The following is an 18,459-nucleotide window of genomic DNA, read 5'->3' as shown; positions in this document are numbered from 1 at the left end:
AAGGGAAACAAGTACAGCTCCCTCAACTTACTTTAAAAGCCTGCTTGTCAGCAGAGAAAGGGAAATGTTTGGTTGGAAGAAAGAGATATTTCTGATGACAATCACATTTAACATTTGACATAATTTGACAAAAAAAAAGAAAGCACCTCCTTCGAGCCGGAATTGAACCAGCGACCTAAGGATAACTACCACTGTCAACCTACAGTCCTCCGCTCTACCAGCTGAGCTATCGAAGGGACCAGAAAGAACCACACACCTTGCGCTCTACCGCTCACGTTTGCCCCATAACACGGATAAGCTTTGGTTTTTCAGAACAAATGTAGTGCCACCCTGTCAGCTGTTCGCTTCAGTCCAAAGTATCTCTGCACATTTGACACAAAACATGAATCTCGATCTGAAGAAAAGACGCACGGAAAGGTCCCTGATGGTCTAGTGGTCAGGATTCGGCGCTTTCACCGCCGCGGCCCGGGTTCGATTCCCGGTCAGGGAAAGCTGTTCTTACGTCGCCGACAGTGTAAGGTCACCAAGCCTCATCACTTTGTCTGATGCTCCTCACCAGTCGTACCGATCCTGCGCTGAAGAGCAACAGCTCACATAAAGCAGGGGTCGGACAATTATGTGCCATGGAGAGTGAGAGTGAAAACATACACAGTCTGGAGCGTGAGACTATGCATGTTTTCATTCCGACCAAACGCTGCACCAGGTGACTACACCAAAAAATGACAGTCTCACAATGGGCACAAGGAAAAAGGGAAACAACTGGAGCTCCAGCAACTTACTTTAAAAGCCTCCTTGTCAGCAGAGAAAGGGAAATGCTTTGTTGGAAGAAAGAGATATTTCTGATGACAATCACATTTTACATCTGACATAATGTGAGTAAAAAAGAAAAAGCACCTCCTTCGAGCCGGAATTGAACCAGCGACCTAAGGATAACCGCCGCTGTCAATCTACAGTCCTCCACTCTACCAGCTGAGCTATCGAAGGGTTAAGGAAGATGACACACCTTGCGCTCTACCACTCACGTTTGCCCCAAATATGGATAAGCTTTGGTGTTTCAGAACAAATGTAGTGCCAGCCTGTCAGCTGTTCGCTTCAGTCCAAAGTATGTCTGCACATTTGACAGAAAATGTGAATCTTGATCTGAAGAACACACACACCCAGAAACTTCCCTGATGGTCTAGTGGTCAGGATTCGGCGCTCTCACCGCCGCGGCCCGGGTTCGATTCCCGGTCAGGGAAAGCTATGGTTAAGTCACCGACGGTGTAAGATCACTAGCGCCTCATCACTTTGTCCAACGCTCTTCACCAGTCTTACCAATCCTGTGTTAAAGAGCAACAGCTCCCTTAAAGCAGCGGTGGGACAATTATGTGCCGTGGAGCGTGAGGCTATGCATGTTTTCGTTCCAACCAAACGCTACACCAGATGATGTCAGTGACTAGCACACATGCAGCCAGAGAGGAGGAAGGCATCAGGGAAGTCACCTGCTGAATTGCGCTGTCGCAATGAAAACCTGCGTACGCATGGCGCATGGCTGCCCACCGCCGCCTTCAAGCATTTCTTGCAGATTGAAGGGAGTTTGTACTGGAAAGGAAGCCATTGGTGATTCTAAGCGGTTGGATCCCAACTAAATGATAAGAAACTTTGCAAAAACACCTCTGTGGTCCTGGCCGAGCCATCGTAGGGCTTGTTGGGGGCTTTGACAGAAATGAAAAAAACTTGTAAGCAGCAAAGGGTTTAGGAGTGCCCTGTGCCGTAGTGGAGTGGTGGTCAGGATTGAGTGCTCTCTCCCTGTCACCATCTGAGTTCAGATTTGATCGTGTCAGGCCAAAGAACATCAAGTTTTGTCCTGGTGACCACTTGCGTACCGGACCAAAAGAAATAGTGTCACGATGGGCACAAGGAAAAAGGGAAACAAGTACAGCTCCCTCAACTTACTTTAAAAGCCTGCTTGTCAGCAGAGAAAGGGAAATGTTTGGTTGGAAGAAAGAGATATTTCTGATGACAATCACATTTAACATTTGACAAAAAAAAGAAAGCACCTCCTTCGAGCCGGAATTGAACCAGCGACCTAAGGATAACTGCCACTGTCAACCTACAGTCCTCCGCTCTACCAGCTGAGCTATCAAAGGGACCAGAAAGAACCACACACCTTGCGCTCTACCGCTCACGTTTGCCCCATAACACGGATAAGCTTTGGTTTTTCAGAACAAATGTAGTGCCACCCTGTCAGCTGTTCGCTTCAGTCCAAAGTATCTCTGCACATTTGACACAAAACATGAATCTCGATCTGAAGAAAAGACGCACGGAAAGGTCCCTGATGGTCTAGTGGTCAGGATTCGGCGCTTTCACCGCCGCGGCCCGGGTTCGATTCCCGGTCAGGGAAAGCTGTTCTTACGTCGCCGACAGTGTAAGGTCACCAAGCCTCATCACTTTGTCTGATGCTCCTCACCAGTCGTACCGATCCTGCGCTGAAGAGCAACAGCTCACATAAAGCAGGGGTCGGACAATTATGTGCCATGGAGAGTGAGAGTGAAAACATACACAGTCTGGAGCGTGAGACTATGCATGTTTTCATTCCGACCAAACGCTGCACCAGGTGACTACACCAAAAAATGACAGTCTCACAATGGGCACAAGGAAAAAGGGAAACAACTGGAGCTCCAGCAACTTACTTTAAAAGCCTCCTTGTCAGCAGAGAAAGGGAAATGTTTTGTTGGAAGAAAGAGATATTTCTGATGACAATCACATTTTACATCTGACATAATGTGAGTAAAAAAGAAAAAGCACCTCCTTCGAGCCGGAATTGAACCAGCGACCTAAGGATAACCGCCGCTGTCAATCTACAGTCCTCCGCTCTACCAGCTGAGCTATCGAAGGGTTAAGGAAGATGACACACCTTGCGCTCTACCACTCACGTTTGCCCCAAATATGGATAAGCTTTGGTGTTTCAGAACAAATGTAGTGCCAGCCTGTCAGCTGTTCGCTTCAGTCCAAAGTATGTCTGCACATTTGACAGAAAATGTGAATCTTGATCTGAAGAACACACACACCCAGAAACTTCCCTGATGGTCTAGTGGTCAGGATTCGGCGCTCTCACCGCCGCGGCCCGGGTTCGATTCCCGGTCAGGGAAAGCTATTGTTAAGTCACCGACGGTGTAAGATCACTTTGTCCAACGCTCTTCACCAGTCTTACCAATCCTGTGTTAAAGAGCAACAGCTCCCTTAAAGCAGCGGTGGGACAATTATGTGCTGTGGAGCGTGAGGCTATGCATGTTTTCGTTCCAACCAAACGCTACACCAGATGATGTCAGTGACTAGCACACATGCAGCCAGAGAGGAGGAAGGCATCAGGGAAGTCACCTGCTGAATTGCGCTGTCGCAATGAAAACCTGCGTACGCTTGGCCCTCCATGGCGCATGGCTGCCCACCGCCGCCTTCAAGCATTTCTTGCAGATTGAAGGGAGTTTGTACTGGAAAGGAAGCCATTGGTGATTCTAAGCGGTTGGATCCCAACTAAATGATAAGAAACTTTGCAAAAACACCTCTGTGGTCCTGGCCGAGCCATCGTAGGGCTTGTTGGGGGCTTTGACAGAAATGAAAAAAACTTGTAAGCAGCAAAGGGTTTAGGAGTGCCCTGTGCCGTAGTGGAGTGGTGGTCAGGATTGAGTGCTCTCTCCCTGTCACCATCTGAGTTCAGATTTGATCGTGTCAGGCCAAAGAACATCAAGTTTTGTCCTGGTGACCACTTGCGTACCGGACCAAAAGAAATAGTGTCACGATGGGCACAAGGAAAAAGGGAAACAAGTACAGCTCCCTCAACTTACTTTAAAAGCCTGCTTGTCAGCAGAGAAAGGGAAATGTTTGGTTGGAAGAAAGAGATATTTCTGATGACAATCACATTTAACATTTGACATAATTTGACAAAAAAAAAGAAAGCACCTCCTTCGAGCCGGAATTGAACCAGCGACCTAAGGATAACTGCCACTGTCAACCTACAGTCCTCCGCTCTACCAGCTGAGCTATCGAAGGGACCAGAAAGAACCACACACCTTGCGCTCTACCGCTCACGTTTGCCCCATAACACGGATAAGCTTTGGTTTTTCAGAACAAATGTAGTGCCACCCTGTCAGCTGTTCGCTTCAGTCCAAAGTATCTCTGCACATTTGACACAAAACATGAATCTCGATCTGAAGAAAAGATGCACGGAAAGGTCCCTGATGGTCTAGTGGTCAGGATTCGGCGCTTTCACCGCCGCGGCCCGGGTTCGATTCCCGGTCAGGGAAAGCTGTTCTTACGTCGCCGACAGTGTAAGGTCACCAAGCCTCATCACTTTGTCTGATGCTCCTCACCAGTCGTACCGATCCTGCGCTGAAGAGCAACAGCTCACATAAAGCAGGGGTCGGACAATTATGTGCCATGGAGAGTGAGAGTGAAAACATACACAGTCTGGAGCGTGAGACTATGCATGTTTTCATTCCGACCAAACGCTGCACCAGGTGACTACACCAAAAAATGACAGTCTCACAATGGGCACAAGGAAAAAGGGAAACAACTGGAGCTCCAGCAACTTACTTTAAAAGCCTCCTTGTCAGCAGAGAAAGGGAAATGTTTTGTTGGAAGAAAGAGATATTTCTGATGACAATCACATTTTACATCTGACATAATGTGAGTAAAAAAGAAAAAGCACCTCCTTCGAGCCGGAATTGAACCAGCGACCTAAGGATAACCGCCGCTGTCAATCTACAGTCCTCCGCTCTACCAGCTGAGCTATCGAAGGGTTAAGGAAGATGACACACCTTGCGCTCTACCACTCACGTTTGCCCCAAATATGGATAAGCTTTGGTGTTTCAGAACAAATGTAGTGCCAGCCTGTCAGCTGTTCGCTTCAGTCCAAAGTATGTCTGCACATTTGACAGAAAATGTGAATCTTGATCTGAAGAACACACACACCCAGAAACTTCCCTGATGGTCTAGTGGTCAGGATTCGGCGCTCTCACCGCCGCGGCCCGGGTTCGATTCCCGGTCAGGGAAAGCTATGGTTAAGTCACCGACGGTGTAAGATCACTAGCGCCTCATCACTTTGTCCAACGCTCTTCACCAGTCTTACCAATCCTGTGTTAAAGAGCAACAGCTCCCTTAAAGCAGCGGTGGGACAATTATGTGCCGTGGAGCGTGAGGCTATGCATGTTTTCGTTCCAACCAAACGCTACACCAGATGATGTCAGTGACTAGCACACATGCAGCCAGAGAGGAGGAAGGCATCAGGGAAGTCACCTGCTGAATTGCGCTGTCGCAATGAAAACCTGCGTACGCTTGGCCCTCCATGGCGCATGGCTGCCCACCGCCGCCTTCAAGCATTTCTTGCAGATTGAAGGGAGTTTGTACTGGAAAGGAAGCCATTGGTGATTCTAAGCGGTTGGATCCCAACTAAATGATAAGAAACTTTGCAAAAACACCTCTGTGGTCCTGGCCGAGCCATCGTAGGGCTTGTTGGGGGCTTTGACAGAAATGAAAAAAACTTGTAAGCAGCAAAGGGTTTAGGAGTGCCCTGTGCCGTAGTGGAGTGGTGGTCAGGATTGAGTGCTCTCTCCCTGTCACCATCTGAGTTCAGATTTGATCGTGTCAGGCCAAAGAACATCAAGTTTTGTCCTGGTGACCACTTGCGTACCGGACCAAAAGAAATAGTGTCACGATGGGCACAAGGAAAAAGGGAAACAAGTACAGCTCCCTCAACTTACTTTAAAAGCCTGCTTGTCAGCAGAGAAAGGGAAATGTTTGGTTGGAAGAAAGAGATATTTCTGATGACAATCACATTTAACATTTGACATAATTTGACAAAAAAAAAGAAAGCACCTCCTTCGAGCCGGAATTGAACCAGCGACCTAAGGATAACTGCCACTGTCAACCTACAGTCCTCCGCTCTACCAGCTGAGCTATCGAAGGGACCAGAAAGAACCACACACCTTGCGCTCTACCGCTCACGTTTGCCCCATAACACGGATAAGCTTTGGTTTTTCAGAACAAATGTAGTGCCACCCTGTCAGCTGTTCGCTTCAGTCCAAAGTATCTCTGCACATTTGACACAAAACATGAATCTCGATCTGAAGAAAAGACGCACGGAAAGGTCCCTGATGGTCTAGTGGTCAGGATTCGGCGCTTTCACCGCCGCGGCCCGGGTTCGATTCCCGGTCAGGGAAAGCAGTTCTTACGTCGCCGACAGTGTAAGGTCACCAAGCCTCATCACTTTGTCTGATGCTCCTCACCAGTCGTACCGATCCTGCGCTGAAGAGCAACAGCTCACATAAAGCAGGGGTCGGACAATTATGTGCCAGTGAGAGTGAAAACATACACAGTCTGGAGCGTGAGACTATGCATGTTTTCATTCCGACCAAACGCTGCACCAGGTGACTACACCAAAAAATGACAGTCTCACAATGGGCACAAGGAAAAAGGGAAACAACTGGAGCTCCAGCAACTTACTTTAAAAGCCTCCTTGTCAGCAGAGAAAGGGAAATGTTTTGTTGGAAGAAAGAGATATTTCTGATGACAATCACATTTCACATCTGACATAATGTGAGTAAAAAAGAAAAAGCACCTCCTTCGAGCCGGAATTGAACCAGCGACCTAAGGATAACCGCCGCTGTCAATCTACAGTCCTCCGCTCTACCAGCTGAGCTATCGAAGGGTTAAGGAAGATGACACACCTTGCGCTCTACCACTCACGTTTGCCCCAAATATGGATAAGCTTTGGTGTTTCAGAACAAATGTAGTGCCAGCCTGTCAGCTGTTCGCTTCAGTCCAAAGTATGTCTGCACATTTGACAGAAAATGTGAATCTTGATCTGAAGAACACACACACCCAGAAACTTCCCTGATGGTCTAGTGGTCAGGATTCGGCGCTCTCACCGCCGCGGCCGGGTTTCGATTCCCGGTCAGGGAAAGCTATTGTTAAGTCACCGACGGTGTAAGATCACTAGCGCCTCATCACTTTGTCCAACGCTCTTCACCAGTCTTACCAATCCTGTGTTAAAGAGCAACAGCTCCCTTAAAGCAGCGGTGGGACAATTATGTGCCGTGGAGCGTGAGGCTATGCATGTTTTCGTTCCAACCAAACGCTACACCAGATGATGTCAGTGACTAGCACACATGCAGCCAGAGAGGAGGAAGGCATCAGGGAAGTCACCTGCTGAATTGCGCTGTCGCAATGAAAACCTGCGTACGCTTGGCCCTCCATGGCGCATGGCTGCCCACCGCCGCCTTCAAGCATTTCTTGCAGATTGAAGGGAGTTTGTACTGGAAAGGAAGCCATTGGTGATTCTAAGCGGTTGGATCCCAACTAAATGATAAGAAACTTTGCAAAAACACCTCTGTGGTCCTGGCCGAGCCATCGTAGGGCTTGTTGGGGGCTTTGACAGAAATGAAAAAAACTTGTAAGCAGCAAAGGGTTTAGGAGTGCCCTGTGCCGTAGTGGAGTGGTGGTCAGGATTGAGTGCTCTCTCCCTGTCACCATCTGAGTTCAGATTTGATCGTGTCAGGCCAAAGAACATCAAGTTTTGTCCTGGTGACCACTTGCGTACCGGACCAAAAGAAATAGTGTCACGATGGGCACAAGGAAAAAGGGAAACAAGTACAGCTCCCTCAACTTACTTTAAAAGCCTGCTTGTCAGCAGAGAAAGGGAAATGTTTGGTTGGAAGAAAGAGATATTTCTGATGACAATCACATTTAACATTTGACATAATTTGACAAAAAAAAAGAAAGCACCTCCTTCGAGCCGGAATTGAACCAGCGACCTAAGGATAACTGCCACTGTCAACCTACAGTCCTCCGCTCTACCAGCTGAGCTATCGAAGGGACCAGAAAGAACCACACACCTTGCGCTCTACCGCTCACGTTTGCCCCATAACACGGATAAGCTTTGGTTTTTCAGAACAAATGTAGTGCCACCCTGTCAGCTGTTCGCTTCAGTCCAAAGTATCTCTGCACATTTGACACAAAACATGAATCTCGATCTGAAGAAAAGACGCACGGAAAGGTCCCTGATGGTCTAGTGGTCAGGATTCGGCGCTTTCACCGCCGCGGCCCGGGTTCGATTCCCAGTCAGGGAAAGCTGTTCTTACGTCGCCGACAGTGTAAGGTCACCAAGCCTCATCACTTTGTCTGATGCTCCTCACCAGTCGTACCGATCCTGCGCTGAAGAGCAACAGCTCACATAAAGCAGGGGTCGGACAATTATGTGCCATGGAGAGTGAGAGTGAAAACATACACAGTCTGGAGCGTGAGACTATGCATGTTTTCATTCCGACCAAACGCTGCACCAGGTGACTACACCAAAAAATGACAGTCTCACAATGGGCACAAGGAAAAAGGGAAACAACTGGAGCTCCAGCAACTTACTTTAAAAGCCTCCTTGTCAGCAGAGAAAGGGAAATGTTTTGTTGGAAGAAAGAGATATTTCTGATGACAATCACATTTCACATCTGACATAATGTGAGTAAAAAAGAAAAAGCACCTCCTTCGAGCCGGAATTGAACCAGCGACCTAAGGATAACCGCCGCTGTCAATCTACAGTCCTCCGCTCTACCAGCTGAGCTATCGAAGGGTTAAGGAAGATGACACACCTTGCGCTCTACCACTCACGTTTGCCCCAAATATGGATAAGCTTTGGTGTTTCAGAACAAATGTAGTGCCAGCCTGTCAGCTGTTCGCTTCAGTCCAAAGTATGTCTGCACATTTGACAGAAAATGTGAATCTTGATCTGAAGAACACACACACCCAGAAACTTCCCTGATGGTCTAGTGGTCAGGATTCGGCGCTCTCACCGCCGCGGCCGGGTTTCGATTCCCGGTCAGGGAAAGCTATTGTTAAGTCACCGACGGTGTAAGATCACTAGCGCCTCATCACTTTGTCCAACGCTCTTCACCAGTCTTACCAATCCTGTGTTAAAGAGCAACAGCTCCCTTAAAGCAGCGGTGGGACAATTATGTGCCGTGGAGCGTGAGGCTATGCATGTTTTCGTTCCAACCAAACGCTACACCAGATGATGTCAGTGACTAGCACACATGCAGCCAGAGAGGAGGAAGGCATCAGGGAAGTCACCTGCTGAATTGCGCTGTCGCAATGAAAACCTGCGTACGCTTGGCCCTCCATGGCGCATGGCTGCCCACCGCCGCCTTCAAGCATTTCTTGCAGATTGAAGGGAGTTTGTACTGGAAAGGAAGCCATTGGTGATTCTAAGCGGTTGGATCCCAACTAAATGATAAGAAACTTTGCAAAAACACCTCTGTGGTCCTGGCCGAGCCATCGTAGGGCTTGTTGGGGGCTTTGACAGAAATGAAAAAAACTTGTAAGCAGCAAAGGGTTTAGGAGTGCCCTGTGCCGTAGTGGAGTGGTGGTCAGGATTGAGTGCTCTCTCCCTGTCACCATCTGAGTTCAGATTTGATCGTGTCAGGCCAAAGAACATCAAGTTTTGTCCTGGTGACCACTTGCGTACCGGACCAAAAGAAATAGTGTCACGATGGGCACAAGGAAAAAGGGAAACAAGTACAGCTCCCTCAACTTACTTTAAAAGCCTGCTTGTCAGCAGAGAAAGGGAAATGTTTGGTTGGAAGAAAGAGATATTTCTGATGACAATCACATTTAACATTTGACATAATTTGACAAAAAAAAAGAAAGCACCTCCTTCGAGCCGGAATTGAACCAGCGACCTAAGGATAACTGCCACTGTCAACCTACAGTCCTCCGCTCTACCAGCTGAGCTATCGAAGGGACCAGAAAGAACCACACACCTTGCGCTCTACCGCTCACGTTTGCCCCATAACACGGATAAGCTTTGGTTTTTCAGAACAAATGTAGTGCCACCCTGTCAGCTGTTCGCTTCAGTCCAAAGTATCTCTGCACATTTGACACAAAACATGAATCTCGATCTGAAGAAAAGACGCACGGAAAGGTCCCTGATGGTCTAGTGGTCAGGATTCGGCGCTTTCACCGCCGCGGCCCGGGTTCGATTCCCGGTCAGGGAAAGCTGTTCTTACGTCGCCGACAGTGTAAGGTCACCAAGCCTCATCACTTTGTCTGATGCTCCTCACCAGTCGTACCGATCCTGCGCTGAAGAGCAACAGCTCACATAAAGCAGGGGTCGGACAATTATGTGCCATGGAGAGTGAGAGTGAAAACATACACAGTCTGGAGCGTGAGACTATGCATGTTTTCATTCCGACCAAACGCTGCACCAGGTGACTACACCAAAAAATGACAGTCTCACAATGGGCACAAGGAAAAAGGGAAACAACTGGAGCTCCAGCAACTTACTTTAAAAGCCTCCTTGTCAGCAGAGAAAGGGAAATGCTTTGTTGGAAGAAAGAGATATTTCTGATGACAATCACATTTTACATCTGACATAATGTGAGTAAAAAAGAAAAAGCACCTCCTTCGAGCCGGAATTGAACCAGCGACCTAAGGATAACCGCCGCTGTCAATCTACAGTCCTCCACTCTACCAGCTGAGCTATCGAAGGGTTAAGGAAGATGACACACCTTGCGCTCTACCACTCACGTTTGCCCCAAATATGGATAAGCTTTGGTGTTTCAGAACAAATGTAGTGCCAGCCTGTCAGCTGTTCGCTTCAGTCCAAAGTATGTCTGCACATTTGACAGAAAATGTGAATCTTGATCTGAAGAACACACACACCCAGAAACTTCCCTGATGGTCTAGTGGTCAGGATTCGGCGCTCTCACCGCCGCGGCCCGGGTTCGATTCCCGGTCAGGGAAAGCTATGGTTAAGTCACCGACGGTGTAAGATCACTAGCGCCTCATCACTTTGTCCAACGCTCTTCACCAGTCTTACCAATCCTGTGTTAAAGAGCAACAGCTCCCTTAAAGCAGCGGTGGGACAATTATGTGCCGTGGAGCGTGAGGCTATGCATGTTTTCGTTCCAACCAAACGCTACACCAGATGATGTCAGTGACTAGCACACATGCAGCCAGAGAGGAGGAAGGCATCAGGGAAGTCACCTGCTGAATTGCGCTGTCGCAATGAAAACCTGCGTACGCTTGGCCCTCCATGGCGCATGGCTGCCCACCGCCGCCTTCAAGCATTTCTTGCAGATTGAAGGGAGTTTGTACTGGAAAGGAAGCCATTGGTGATTCTAAGCGGTTGGATCCCAACTAAATGATAAGAAACTTTGCAAAAACACCTCTGTGGTCCTGGCCGAGCCATTGTAGGGCTTGTTGGGGGCTTTGACAGAAATGAAAAAAACTTGTAAGCAGCAAAGGGTTTAGGAGTGCCCTGTGCCGTAGTGGAGTGGTGGTCAGGATTGAGTGCTCTCTCCCTGTCACCATCTGAGTTCAGATTTGATCGTGTCAGGCCAAAGAACATCAAGTTTTGTCCTGGTGACCACTTGCGTACCGGACCAAAAGAAATAGTGTCACGATGGGCACAAGGAAAAAGGGAAACAAGTACAGCTCCCTCAACTTACTTTAAAAGCCTGCTTGTCAGCAGAGAAAGGGAAATGTTTGGTTGGAAGAAAGAGATATTTCTGATGACAATCACATTTAACATTTGACAAAAAAAAGAAAGCACCTCCTTCGAGCCGGAATTGAACCAGCGACCTAAGGATAACTGCCACTGTCAACCTACAGTCCTCCGCTCTACCAGCTGAGCTATCAAAGGGACCAGAAAGAACCACACACCTTGCGCTCTACCGCTCACGTTTGCCCCATAACACGGATAAGCTTTGGTTTTTCAGAACAAATGTAGTGCCACCCTGTCAGCTGTTCGCTTCAGTCCAAAGTATCTCTGCACATTTGACACAAAACATGAATCTCGATCTGAAGAAAAGACACACGGAAAGGTCCCTGATGGTCTAGTGGTCAGGATTCGGCGCTTTCACCGCCGCGGCCCGGGTTCGATTCCCGGTCAGGGAAAGCTGTTCTTACGTCGCCGACAGTGTAAGGTCACCAAGCCTCATCACTTTGTCTGATGCTCTTCACCAGTCGTACCGATCCTGCGCTGAAGAGCAACAGCTCACATAAAGCAGGGGTCGGACAATTATGTGCCATGGAGAGTGAGAGTGAAAACATACACAGTCTGGAGCGTGAGACTATGCATGTTTTCATTCCGACCAAACGCTGCACCAGGTGACTACACCAAAAAATGACAGTCTCACAATGGGCACAAGGAAAAAGGGAAACAACTGGAGCTCCAGCAACTTACTTTAAAAGCCTCCTTGTCAGCAGAGAAAGGGAAATGTTTTGTTGGAAGAAAGAGATATTTCTGATGACAATCACATTTTACATCTGACATAATGTGAGTAAAAAAGAAAAAGCACCTCCTTCGAGCCGGAATTGAACCAGCGACCTAAGGATAACCGCCGCTGTCAATCTACAGTCCTCCGCTCTACCAGCTGAGCTATCGAAGGGTTAAGGAAGATGACACACCTTGCGCTCTACCACTCACGTTTGCCCCAAATATGGATAAGCTTTGGTGTTTCAGAACAAATGTAGTGCCAGCCTGTCAGCTGTTCGCTTCAGTCCAAAGTATGTCTGCACATTTGACAGAAAATGTGAATCTTGATCTGAAGAACACACACACCCAGAAACTTCCCTGATGGTCTAGTGGTCAGGATTCGGCGCTCTCACCGCCGCGGCCCGGGTTCGATTCCCGGTCAGGGAAAGCTATTGTTAAGTCACCGACGGTGTAAGATCACTTTGTCCAACGCTCTTCACCAGTCTTACCAATCCTGTGTTAAAGAGCAACAGCTCCCTTAAAGCAGCGGTGGGACAATTATGTGCTGTGGAGCGTGAGGCTATGCATGTTTTCGTTCCAACCAAACGCTACACCAGATGATGTCAGTGACTAGCACACATGCAGCCAGAGAGGAGGAAGGCATCAGGGAAGTCACCTGCTGAATTGCGCTGTCGCAATGAAAACCTGCGTACGCTTGGCCCTCCATGGCGCATGGCTGCCCACCGCCGCCTTCAAGCATTTCTTGCAGATTGAAGGGAGTTTGTACTGGAAAGGAAGCCATTGGTGATTCTAAGCGGTTGGATCCCAACTAAATGATAAGAAACTTTGCAAAAACACCTCTGTGGTCCTGGCCGAGCCATCGTAGGGCTTGTTGGGGGCTTTGACAGAAATGAAAAAAACTTGTAAGCAGCAAAGGGTTTAGGAGTGCCCTGTGCCGTAGTGGAGTGGTGGTCAGGATTGAGTGCTCTCTCCCTGTCACCATCTGAGTTCAGATTTGATCGTGTCAGGCCAAAGAACATCAAGTTTTGTCCTGGTGACCACTTGCGTACCGGACCAAAAGAAATAGTGTCACGATGGGCACAAGGAAAAAGGGAAACAAGTACAGCTCCCTCAACTTACTTTAAAAGCCTGCTTGTCAGCAGAGAAAGGGAAATGTTTGGTTGGAAGAAAGAGATATTTCTGATGACAATCACATTTAACATTTGACATAATTTGACAAAAAAAAAGAAAGCACCTCCTTCGAGCCGGAATTGAACCAGCGACCTAAGGATAACTGCCACTGTCAACCTACAGTCCTCCGCTCTACCAGCTGAGCTATCGAAGGGACCAGAAAGAACCACACACCTTGCGCTCTACCGCTCACGTTTGCCCCATAACACGGATAAGCTTTGGTTTTTCAGAACAAATGTAGTGCCACCCTGTCAGCTGTTCGCTTCAGTCCAAAGTATCTCTGCACATTTGACACAAAACATGAATCTCGATCTGAAGAAAAGACGCACGGAAAGGTCCCTGATGGTCTAGTGGTCAGGATTCGGCGCTTTCACCGCCGCGGCCCGGGTTCGATTCCCGGTCAGGGAAAGCTGTTCTTACGTCGCCGACAGTGTAAGGTCACCAAGCCTCATCACTTTGTCTGATGCTCCTCACCAGTCGTACCGATCCTGCGCTGAAGAGCAACAGCTCACATAAAGCAGGGGTCGGACAATTATGTGCCATGGAGAGTGAGAGTGAAAACATACACAGTCTGGAGCGTGAGACTATGCATGTTTTCATTCCGACCAAACGCTGCACCAGGTGACTACACCAAAAAATGACAGTCTCACAATGGGCACAAGGAAAAAGGGAAACAACTGGAGCTCCAGCAACTTACTTTAAAAGCCTCCTTGTCAGCAGAGAAAGGGAAATGTTTTGTTGGAAGAAAGAGATATTTCTGATGACAATCACATTTTACATCTGACATAATGTGAGTAAAAAAGAAAAAGCACCTCCTTCGAGCCGGAATTGAACCAGCGACCTAAGGATAACCACCGCTGTCAATCTACAGTCCTCCGCTCTACCAGCTGAGCTATCGAAGGGTTAAGGAAGATGACACACCTTGCGCTCTACCACTCACGTTTGCCCCAAATATGGATAAGCTTTGGTGTTTCAGAACAAATGTAGTGCCAGCCTGTCAGCTGTTCGCTTCAGTCCAAAGTATGTCTGCACATTTGACAGAAAATGTGAATCTTGATCTGAAGAACACACACACCCAGAAACTTCCCTGATGGTCTAGTGGTCAGGATTCGGCGCTCTCACCGCCGCGGCCCGGGTTCGATTCCCGGTCAGGGAAAGCTATTGTTAAGTCACCGACGGTGTAAGATCACTTTGTCCAACGCTCTTCACCAGTCTTACCAATCCTGTGTTAAAGAGCAACAGCTCCCTTAAAGCAGCGGTGGGACAATTATGTGCTGTGGAGCGTGAGGCTATGCATGTTTTCGTTCCAACCAAACGCTACACCAGATGATGTCAGTGACTAGCACACATGCAGCCAGAGAGGAGGAAGGCATCAGGGAAGTCACCTGCTGAATTGCGCTGTCGCAATGAAAACCTGCGTACGCTTGGCCCTCCATGGCGCATGGCTGCCCACCGCCGCCTTCAAGCATTTCTTGCAGATTGAAGGGAGTTTGTACTGGAAAGGAAGCCATTGGTGATTCTAAGCGGTTGGATCCCAACTAAATGATAAGAAACTTTGCAAAAACACCTCTGTGGTCCTGGCCGAGCCATCGTAGGGCTTGTTGGGGGCTTTGACAGAAATGAAAAAAACTTGTAAGCAGCAAAGGGTTTAGGAGTGCCCTGTGCCGTAGTGGAGTGGTGGTCAGGATTGAGTGCTCTCTCCCTGTCACCATCTGAGTTCAGATTTGATCGTGTCAGGCCAAAGAACATCAAGTTTTGTCCTGGTGACCACTTGCGTACCGGACCAAAAGAAATAGTGTCACGATGGGCACAAGGAAAAAGGGAAACAAGTACAGCTCCCTCAACTTACTTTAAAAGCCTGCTTGTCAGCAGAGAAAGGGAAATGTTTGGTTGGAAGAAAGAGATATTTCTGATGACAATCACATTTAACATTTGACATAATTTGACAAAAAAAAAGAAAGCACCTCCTTCGAGCCGGAATTGAACCAGCGACCTAAGGATAACTGCCACTGTCAACCTACAGTCCTCCGCTCTACCAGCTGAGCTATCGAAGGGACCAGAAAGAACCACACACCTTGCGCTCTACCGCTCACGTTTGCCCCATAACACGGATAAGCTTTGGTTTTTCAGAACAAATGTAGTGCCACCCTGTCAGCTGTTCGCTTCAGTCCAAAGTATCTCTGCACATTTGACACAAAACATGAATCTCGATCTGAAGAAAAGACGCACGGAAAGGTCCCTGATGGTCTAGTGGTCAGGATTCGGCGCTTTCACCGCCGCGGCCCGGGTTCGATTCCCGGTCAGGGAAAGCTGTTCTTACGTCGCCGACAGTGTAAGGTCACCAAGCCTCATCACTTTGTCTGATGCTCCTCACCAGTCGTACCGATCCTGCGCTGAAGAGCAACAGCTCACATAAAGCAGGGGTCGGACAATTATGTGCCATGGAGAGTGAGAGTGAAAACATACACAGTCTGGAGCGTGAGACTATGCATGTTTTCATTCCGACCAAACGCTGCACCAGGTGACTACACCAAAAAATGACAGTCTCACAATGGGCACAAGGAAAAAGGGAAACAACTGGAGCTCCAGCAACTTACTTTAAAAGCCTCCTTGTCAGCAGAGAAAGGGAAATGTTTTGTTGGAAGAAAGAGATATTTCTGATGACAATCACATTTTACATCTGACATAATGTGAGTAAAAAAGAAAAAGCACCTCCTTCGAGCCGGAATTGAACCAGCGACCTAAGGATAACCGCCGCTGTCAATCTACAGTCCTCCGCTCTACCAGCTGAGCTATCGAAGGGTTAAGGAAGATGACACACCTTGCGCTCTACCACTCACGTTTGCCCCAAATATGGATAAGCTTTGGTGTTTCAGAACAAATGTAGTGCCAGCCTGTCAGCTGTTCGCTTCAGTCCAAAGTATGTCTGCACATTTGACAGAAAATGTGAATCTTGATCTGAAGAACACACACACCCAGAAACTTCCCTGATGGTCTAGTGGTCAGGATTCGGCGCTCTCACCGCCGCGGCCCGGGTTCGATTCCCGGTCAGGGAAAGCTATTGTTAAGTCACCGACGGTGTAAGATCACTTTGTCCAATGCTCTTCACCAGTCTTACCAATCCTGTGTTAAAGAGCAACAGCTCCCTTAAAGCAGCGGTGGGACAATTATGTGCCGTGGAGCGTGAGGCTATGCATGTTTTCGTTCCAACCAAACGCTACACCAGATGATGTCAGTGACTAGCACACATGCAGCCAGAGAGGAGGAAGGCATCAGGGAAGTCACCTGCTGAATTGCGCTGTCGCAATGAAAACCTGCGTACGCTTGGCCCTCCATGGCGCATGGCTGCCCACCGCCGCCTTCAAGCATTTCTTGCAGATTGAAGGGAGTTTGTACTGGAAAGGAAGCCATTGGTGATTCTAAGCGGTTGGATCCCAACTAAATGATAAGAAACTTTGCAAAAACACCTCTGTGGTCCTGGCCGAGCCATTGTAGGGCTTGTTGGGGGCTTTGACAGAAATGAAAAAAACTTGTAAGCAGCAAAGGGTTTAGGAGTGCCCTGTGCCGTAGTGGAGTGGTGGTCAGGATTGAGTGCTCTCTCCCTGTCACCATCTGAGTTCAGATTTGATCGTGTCAGGCCAAAGAACATCAAGTTTTGTCCTGGTGACCACTTGCGTACCGGACCAAAAGAAATAGTGTCACGATGGGCACAAGGAAAAAGGGAAACAAGTACAGCTCCCTCAACTTACTTTAAAAGCCTGCTTGTCAGCAGAGAAAGGGAAATGTTTGGTTGGAAGAAAGAGATATTTCTGATGACAATCACATTTAACATTTGACAAAAAAAAAGAAAGCACCTCCTTCGAGCCGGAATTGAACCAGCGACCTAAGGATAACTGCCACTGTCAACCTACAGTCCTCCGCTCTACCAGCTGAGCTATCGAAGGGACCAGAAAGAACCACACACCTTGCGCTCTACCGCTCACGTTTGCCCCATAACACGGATAAGCTTTGGTTTTTCAGAACAAATGTAGTGCCACCCTGTCAGCTGTTCGCTTCAGTCCAAAGTATCTCTGCACATTTGACACAAAACATGAATCTCGATCTGAAGAAAAGACGCACGGAAAGGTCCCTGATGGTCTAGTGGTCAGGATTCGGCGCTTTCACCGCCGCGGCCCGGGTTCGATTCCCGGTCAGGGAAAGCAGTTCTTACGTCGCCGACAGTGTAAGGTCACCAAGCCTCATCACTTTGTCTGATGCTCCTCACCAGTCGTACCGATCCTGCGCTGAAGAGCAACAGCTCACATAAAGCAGGGGTCGGACAATTATGTGCCATGGAGAGTGAGAGTGAAAACATACACAGTCTGGAGCGTGAGACTATGCATGTTTTCATTCCGACCAAACGCTGCACCAGGTGACTACACCAAAAAATGACAGTCTCACAATGGGCACAAGGAAAAAGGGAAACAACTGGAGCTCCAGCAACTTACTTTAAAAGCCTCCTTGTCAGCAGAGAAAGGGAAATGTTTTGTTGGAAGAAAGAGATATTTCTGATGACAATCACATTTCACATCTGACATAATGTGAGTAAAAAAGAAAAAGCACCTCCTTCGAGCCGGAATTGAACCAGCGACCTAAGGATAACCGCCGCTGTCAATCTACAGTCCTCCGCTCTACCAGCTGAGCTATCGAAGGGTTAAGGAAGACGACACACCTTGCGCTCTACCACTCACGTTTGCCCCAAATATGGATAAGCTTTGGTGTTTCAGAACAAATGTAGTGCCAGCCTGTCAGCTGTTCGCTTCAGTCCAAAGTATGTCTGCACATTTGACAGAAAATGTGAATCTTGATCTGAAGAACACACACACCCAGAAACTTCCCTGATGGTCTAGTGGTCAGGATTCGGCGCTCTCACCGCCGCGGCCCGGGTTCGATTCCCGGTCAGGGAAAGCTATTGTTAAGTCACCGACGGTGTAAGATCACTTTGTCCAATGCTCTTCACCAGTCTTACCAATCCTGTGTTAAAGAGCAACAGCTCCCTTAAAGCA

The 18,459-nt window shown here is 48.2% G+C and overlaps 40 non-coding genes across 40 annotated transcripts; 20 read left to right on the top strand and 20 right to left on the bottom strand.

The window, feature by feature from the left end:
- Nucleotides 1-147: 147 nt before the first annotated feature.
- On the bottom strand, nt 148-236 carry trnay-gua (transfer RNA tyrosine (anticodon GUA)). Its single transcript is given in 2 exon segments — nt 148-183; nt 200-236. It is a non-coding gene; the product is annotated as a tRNA-Tyr (tRNA).
- Nucleotides 237-418: 182 nt separating this feature from the next.
- trnae-uuc (transfer RNA glutamic acid (anticodon UUC)) lies at nt 419-490 on the top strand. The gene has a single exon. It is a non-coding gene; the product is annotated as a tRNA-Glu (tRNA).
- A 405-nt stretch (nt 491-895) lies between these two features.
- trnay-gua (transfer RNA tyrosine (anticodon GUA)) lies at nt 896-984 on the bottom strand. The gene is given in 2 exon segments: nt 896-931; nt 948-984. It is a non-coding gene; the product is annotated as a tRNA-Tyr (tRNA).
- A 182-nt stretch (nt 985-1,166) lies between these two features.
- Nucleotides 1,167-1,238, top strand: trnae-cuc (transfer RNA glutamic acid (anticodon CUC)). The gene has a single exon. It is a non-coding gene; the product is annotated as a tRNA-Glu (tRNA).
- Nucleotides 1,239-2,040: 802 nt separating this feature from the next.
- trnay-gua (transfer RNA tyrosine (anticodon GUA)) lies at nt 2,041-2,129 on the bottom strand. The gene is given in 2 exon segments: nt 2,041-2,076; nt 2,093-2,129. It is a non-coding gene; the product is annotated as a tRNA-Tyr (tRNA).
- A 182-nt stretch (nt 2,130-2,311) lies between these two features.
- On the top strand, nt 2,312-2,383 carry trnae-uuc (transfer RNA glutamic acid (anticodon UUC)). Its single transcript has one exon. It is a non-coding gene; the product is annotated as a tRNA-Glu (tRNA).
- A 405-nt stretch (nt 2,384-2,788) lies between these two features.
- On the bottom strand, nt 2,789-2,877 carry trnay-gua (transfer RNA tyrosine (anticodon GUA)). The gene is given in 2 exon segments: nt 2,789-2,824; nt 2,841-2,877. It is a non-coding gene; the product is annotated as a tRNA-Tyr (tRNA).
- A 182-nt stretch (nt 2,878-3,059) lies between these two features.
- Nucleotides 3,060-3,131, top strand: trnae-cuc (transfer RNA glutamic acid (anticodon CUC)). Its single transcript has one exon. It is a non-coding gene; the product is annotated as a tRNA-Glu (tRNA).
- An 809-nt stretch (nt 3,132-3,940) lies between these two features.
- Nucleotides 3,941-4,029, bottom strand: trnay-gua (transfer RNA tyrosine (anticodon GUA)). Its single transcript is given in 2 exon segments — nt 3,941-3,976; nt 3,993-4,029. It is a non-coding gene; the product is annotated as a tRNA-Tyr (tRNA).
- Nucleotides 4,030-4,211: 182 nt separating this feature from the next.
- trnae-uuc (transfer RNA glutamic acid (anticodon UUC)) lies at nt 4,212-4,283 on the top strand. The gene has a single exon. It is a non-coding gene; the product is annotated as a tRNA-Glu (tRNA).
- Nucleotides 4,284-4,688: 405 nt separating this feature from the next.
- On the bottom strand, nt 4,689-4,777 carry trnay-gua (transfer RNA tyrosine (anticodon GUA)). Its single transcript is given in 2 exon segments — nt 4,689-4,724; nt 4,741-4,777. It is a non-coding gene; the product is annotated as a tRNA-Tyr (tRNA).
- Nucleotides 4,778-4,959: 182 nt separating this feature from the next.
- Nucleotides 4,960-5,031, top strand: trnae-cuc (transfer RNA glutamic acid (anticodon CUC)). Its single transcript has one exon. It is a non-coding gene; the product is annotated as a tRNA-Glu (tRNA).
- Nucleotides 5,032-5,854: 823 nt separating this feature from the next.
- Nucleotides 5,855-5,943, bottom strand: trnay-gua (transfer RNA tyrosine (anticodon GUA)). Its single transcript is given in 2 exon segments — nt 5,855-5,890; nt 5,907-5,943. It is a non-coding gene; the product is annotated as a tRNA-Tyr (tRNA).
- A 182-nt stretch (nt 5,944-6,125) lies between these two features.
- Nucleotides 6,126-6,197, top strand: trnae-uuc (transfer RNA glutamic acid (anticodon UUC)). The gene has a single exon. It is a non-coding gene; the product is annotated as a tRNA-Glu (tRNA).
- Nucleotides 6,198-6,596: 399 nt separating this feature from the next.
- trnay-gua (transfer RNA tyrosine (anticodon GUA)) lies at nt 6,597-6,685 on the bottom strand. Its single transcript is given in 2 exon segments — nt 6,597-6,632; nt 6,649-6,685. It is a non-coding gene; the product is annotated as a tRNA-Tyr (tRNA).
- Nucleotides 6,686-6,867: 182 nt separating this feature from the next.
- trnae-cuc (transfer RNA glutamic acid (anticodon CUC)) lies at nt 6,868-6,939 on the top strand. The gene has a single exon. It is a non-coding gene; the product is annotated as a tRNA-Glu (tRNA).
- An 823-nt stretch (nt 6,940-7,762) lies between these two features.
- trnay-gua (transfer RNA tyrosine (anticodon GUA)) lies at nt 7,763-7,851 on the bottom strand. The gene is given in 2 exon segments: nt 7,763-7,798; nt 7,815-7,851. It is a non-coding gene; the product is annotated as a tRNA-Tyr (tRNA).
- Nucleotides 7,852-8,033: 182 nt separating this feature from the next.
- On the top strand, nt 8,034-8,105 carry trnae-uuc (transfer RNA glutamic acid (anticodon UUC)). Its single transcript has one exon. It is a non-coding gene; the product is annotated as a tRNA-Glu (tRNA).
- A 405-nt stretch (nt 8,106-8,510) lies between these two features.
- On the bottom strand, nt 8,511-8,599 carry trnay-gua (transfer RNA tyrosine (anticodon GUA)). Its single transcript is given in 2 exon segments — nt 8,511-8,546; nt 8,563-8,599. It is a non-coding gene; the product is annotated as a tRNA-Tyr (tRNA).
- A 182-nt stretch (nt 8,600-8,781) lies between these two features.
- On the top strand, nt 8,782-8,853 carry trnae-cuc (transfer RNA glutamic acid (anticodon CUC)). The gene has a single exon. It is a non-coding gene; the product is annotated as a tRNA-Glu (tRNA).
- Nucleotides 8,854-9,676: 823 nt separating this feature from the next.
- trnay-gua (transfer RNA tyrosine (anticodon GUA)) lies at nt 9,677-9,765 on the bottom strand. Its single transcript is given in 2 exon segments — nt 9,677-9,712; nt 9,729-9,765. It is a non-coding gene; the product is annotated as a tRNA-Tyr (tRNA).
- A 182-nt stretch (nt 9,766-9,947) lies between these two features.
- trnae-uuc (transfer RNA glutamic acid (anticodon UUC)) lies at nt 9,948-10,019 on the top strand. The gene has a single exon. It is a non-coding gene; the product is annotated as a tRNA-Glu (tRNA).
- Nucleotides 10,020-10,424: 405 nt separating this feature from the next.
- Nucleotides 10,425-10,513, bottom strand: trnay-gua (transfer RNA tyrosine (anticodon GUA)). The gene is given in 2 exon segments: nt 10,425-10,460; nt 10,477-10,513. It is a non-coding gene; the product is annotated as a tRNA-Tyr (tRNA).
- A 182-nt stretch (nt 10,514-10,695) lies between these two features.
- Nucleotides 10,696-10,767, top strand: trnae-cuc (transfer RNA glutamic acid (anticodon CUC)). Its single transcript has one exon. It is a non-coding gene; the product is annotated as a tRNA-Glu (tRNA).
- Nucleotides 10,768-11,579: 812 nt separating this feature from the next.
- Nucleotides 11,580-11,668, bottom strand: trnay-gua (transfer RNA tyrosine (anticodon GUA)). Its single transcript is given in 2 exon segments — nt 11,580-11,615; nt 11,632-11,668. It is a non-coding gene; the product is annotated as a tRNA-Tyr (tRNA).
- A 182-nt stretch (nt 11,669-11,850) lies between these two features.
- On the top strand, nt 11,851-11,922 carry trnae-uuc (transfer RNA glutamic acid (anticodon UUC)). Its single transcript has one exon. It is a non-coding gene; the product is annotated as a tRNA-Glu (tRNA).
- Nucleotides 11,923-12,327: 405 nt separating this feature from the next.
- On the bottom strand, nt 12,328-12,416 carry trnay-gua (transfer RNA tyrosine (anticodon GUA)). Its single transcript is given in 2 exon segments — nt 12,328-12,363; nt 12,380-12,416. It is a non-coding gene; the product is annotated as a tRNA-Tyr (tRNA).
- Nucleotides 12,417-12,598: 182 nt separating this feature from the next.
- On the top strand, nt 12,599-12,670 carry trnae-cuc (transfer RNA glutamic acid (anticodon CUC)). The gene has a single exon. It is a non-coding gene; the product is annotated as a tRNA-Glu (tRNA).
- Nucleotides 12,671-13,479: 809 nt separating this feature from the next.
- trnay-gua (transfer RNA tyrosine (anticodon GUA)) lies at nt 13,480-13,568 on the bottom strand. The gene is given in 2 exon segments: nt 13,480-13,515; nt 13,532-13,568. It is a non-coding gene; the product is annotated as a tRNA-Tyr (tRNA).
- A 182-nt stretch (nt 13,569-13,750) lies between these two features.
- trnae-uuc (transfer RNA glutamic acid (anticodon UUC)) lies at nt 13,751-13,822 on the top strand. Its single transcript has one exon. It is a non-coding gene; the product is annotated as a tRNA-Glu (tRNA).
- Nucleotides 13,823-14,227: 405 nt separating this feature from the next.
- Nucleotides 14,228-14,316, bottom strand: trnay-gua (transfer RNA tyrosine (anticodon GUA)). The gene is given in 2 exon segments: nt 14,228-14,263; nt 14,280-14,316. It is a non-coding gene; the product is annotated as a tRNA-Tyr (tRNA).
- A 182-nt stretch (nt 14,317-14,498) lies between these two features.
- Nucleotides 14,499-14,570, top strand: trnae-cuc (transfer RNA glutamic acid (anticodon CUC)). Its single transcript has one exon. It is a non-coding gene; the product is annotated as a tRNA-Glu (tRNA).
- An 809-nt stretch (nt 14,571-15,379) lies between these two features.
- trnay-gua (transfer RNA tyrosine (anticodon GUA)) lies at nt 15,380-15,468 on the bottom strand. Its single transcript is given in 2 exon segments — nt 15,380-15,415; nt 15,432-15,468. It is a non-coding gene; the product is annotated as a tRNA-Tyr (tRNA).
- A 182-nt stretch (nt 15,469-15,650) lies between these two features.
- trnae-uuc (transfer RNA glutamic acid (anticodon UUC)) lies at nt 15,651-15,722 on the top strand. Its single transcript has one exon. It is a non-coding gene; the product is annotated as a tRNA-Glu (tRNA).
- Nucleotides 15,723-16,127: 405 nt separating this feature from the next.
- Nucleotides 16,128-16,216, bottom strand: trnay-gua (transfer RNA tyrosine (anticodon GUA)). The gene is given in 2 exon segments: nt 16,128-16,163; nt 16,180-16,216. It is a non-coding gene; the product is annotated as a tRNA-Tyr (tRNA).
- A 182-nt stretch (nt 16,217-16,398) lies between these two features.
- Nucleotides 16,399-16,470, top strand: trnae-cuc (transfer RNA glutamic acid (anticodon CUC)). The gene has a single exon. It is a non-coding gene; the product is annotated as a tRNA-Glu (tRNA).
- Nucleotides 16,471-17,269: 799 nt separating this feature from the next.
- On the bottom strand, nt 17,270-17,358 carry trnay-gua (transfer RNA tyrosine (anticodon GUA)). Its single transcript is given in 2 exon segments — nt 17,270-17,305; nt 17,322-17,358. It is a non-coding gene; the product is annotated as a tRNA-Tyr (tRNA).
- A 182-nt stretch (nt 17,359-17,540) lies between these two features.
- Nucleotides 17,541-17,612, top strand: trnae-uuc (transfer RNA glutamic acid (anticodon UUC)). Its single transcript has one exon. It is a non-coding gene; the product is annotated as a tRNA-Glu (tRNA).
- Nucleotides 17,613-18,017: 405 nt separating this feature from the next.
- Nucleotides 18,018-18,106, bottom strand: trnay-gua (transfer RNA tyrosine (anticodon GUA)). The gene is given in 2 exon segments: nt 18,018-18,053; nt 18,070-18,106. It is a non-coding gene; the product is annotated as a tRNA-Tyr (tRNA).
- Nucleotides 18,107-18,288: 182 nt separating this feature from the next.
- Nucleotides 18,289-18,360, top strand: trnae-cuc (transfer RNA glutamic acid (anticodon CUC)). Its single transcript has one exon. It is a non-coding gene; the product is annotated as a tRNA-Glu (tRNA).
- The last annotated feature ends 99 nt before the right edge of the window (nt 18,361-18,459 follow it).

This window comes from Centroberyx gerrardi, chromosome 11 (assembly GCF_048128805.1).
Source record: "Centroberyx gerrardi isolate f3 chromosome 11, fCenGer3.hap1.cur.20231027, whole genome shotgun sequence".
Classification (NCBI taxonomy): domain Eukaryota; kingdom Metazoa; phylum Chordata; class Actinopteri; order Beryciformes; family Berycidae; genus Centroberyx; species Centroberyx gerrardi.
This window is presented reverse-complemented; position numbering and strand designations above follow the sequence as displayed.